Source organism: Bufo gargarizans, chromosome 1 (assembly GCF_014858855.1).
Source record: "Bufo gargarizans isolate SCDJY-AF-19 chromosome 1, ASM1485885v1, whole genome shotgun sequence".
NCBI lineage: Eukaryota > Metazoa > Chordata > Amphibia > Anura > Bufonidae > Bufo > Bufo gargarizans.
Window position 1 is genome coordinate 41280692 of NC_058080.1, and position 2371 is coordinate 41283062.

Consider the following 2371-nt stretch of genomic DNA (forward strand, 5'->3'; position numbering starts at 1 on the left):
GGTCTCTGGGATACGTGTCAGGGCAGTCTGGGTGTCCATTGTTGGTTAGTGGGTGCGAAATTGTCCAGGTGAAGGGTCCACCCTGCATGGGACCCCGCCATAGCACGAGTGCCTCCGTCCAGATCACCCGCTGTCCGGCACAGACATTCAGACTACTGGGCGTCCCTGAGCCATTTGGCAGGAGGCGCACTGTCTCCGCCACCTTTTAACCCCTGCCTCGCCATTCCCATCCCGGGGGACTGTCTGCGCATCTGACGCCCGGGATCACCCTGCTGGGAGCCCGGATGCATTCCCCTGAGCGACGCCCTCCGGCCTTGTGGGGGTTTGCAGCCGGGCTCCGCTCCTGGGCGCGTAAAAATATCTGTGTCCTGTCCCCTGAATACGTTCAGGTTTCTCTTTCGTGTCCTGTCACCTGAGTAAGTTCTCGTCATGTCCCTTTACTCTTCACGTCCTGTCACCTGATACGTTCAGGTTCGTTTCTCGTTTTGTCACCTGATACGTTCAGGTTCGTTTCGTGTCTGGTCACCTGATACGTTCAGGTTCGTTTAGTGTTTAGTCACCTGATACGTTCAGGTTCATTTCGTGTCTGGTCACCTGTCATGTCAGGTTCTCTTCGTTTTTCGTCACCTGATACGTTCAGGCTCATTTTTCATGTCCCGTCACCTGATACGTTCAGGTTCATTTTCATGTACTGTCACCGGACACGTTCAGGTTTTCCTCTTGTCCAGTCACCTTGAATTCAGGTTCCCTTCATGTCCTGTCACTCCTCACGCCCTGCCACCTGATACGTTCAGGTTCGCTTCATGTCCTGTCTCCTGTTACGCTCGGTTTTCACTTCATGTCCTGTCACCTGTTACGTTCGGGTTCTTGTCGTTTTCCGCCACTCTTCATGTCCTGTTCACCTGGTACGTTCAGGTTTTTCATGTCCGCCTGCCCTGTCAGGCCCCGTTCTTGTCTCCTTCCCATCACGCACGGATTTTCAGGGCCGGTTGCCTGACACTCCCACACTCACTCAGTTCCATGGCCATCCCCGTCAAGGGCCTTCGCCTGTCTTTGTTACACCCACGTTTCAACTCATCTCTCACCGTCCTGTTACGCCTTCTTTTCTGCTTCATGTGTACATATCACGGTCAGGTCAGGCTCTTCACCTCTCACACTCGGGTCCCGTGTGGCTCTCCGTTGCCGTCATGCGCGGGTCATGTTGCCTCACTGGCCGTCACTCTGGTAGGAGTCCACTTTGGCGTCCAGTTGAGACCTCGTCACCAGAGGCATCTCGGCCTTCGGTCTTGCTTCACGGGACCCAACTCTTTCCAGTCACCTGTCAAGCAGCTCTTGCTTCTTCATTTCCTCACGCGCTCAGGCTTTTTTGTTTTTCATGTTTCGTCTTTCACCTACCTCCATTCTCGTTTCTTATCTTGCCATCACGGCTTCATAAGGGCCACTCGGCTTCATAAGGGCCACTTGGCTATGGCACCGTCTTCTTCTTCTCCAGCAACCATCTCCCGGCACACCATGGGGTCTTCAGTCCGATCATCCGGCACGTTCCATCACTCTCGTTTAATTCCTGACCCGCTCAGGTTGTCATTTCTTTCTTCCCTCATTCAGGTCTCGTTCTTTTCCTGATCGTCATCCGCGTAAGTTCCGTTTTCAGAAATGTTGTTGGTGTACCTCTCCACGCAGGTACCTGTTAAATTTCCACCTCACTCACAAATCCCAGGTTACGAGGTGCAAAGTCTCACCCTCCCCGTGGACCTTCCCGGGTTTTTGCTCGTTCCCAGGTTCCCCTTTTCCACCCCAAATCCCGCTTGGCTCAAGGTAAGGAAATTTATTTATTTCCCCCCCCCCCCTTTTTTGGGGTTTCTCTTGCATGAGTTTGTCTTTTCAATTGAGATCCTCCCAACAGGGCGTGCCCTCTCCCCGATATCATGTCTCACGTATCAGACATTGAGGACTCAATGTCCATCCCAGAATCAGCGGTCTCCGAGGCAGCCAGCCACGCATCCTACAGACACTGGACCATCCCCAGGCTGGTCGCCGAGCTCAAAAGGAAAGGGATCCGCCACTCGGCATCAGCACGAAAGGCGGAATTGTATCGCCTGCTCTTTCCCCAGTCACCCAGGGCTCCCGAACCACCCGGAGCCTCCGAAGACCTGGTCTCCATGTCAACTATTCAGCTCTCCTTGACCCAACTCCACGCAACCATCAACAACCTGGCGTCTTCAATATCGCACATCGACTCCAGGCCGTCGAGAACACGATTGCCACGCCTCCTCCTCCCGCAGAGCCCGAAGCCGTTCCTTCGACTTCCCACGCTAACACCCCAGGTACAAGCCTTGCTTCGCCCGACATCGCCCCTGCTTTCTTCATACCA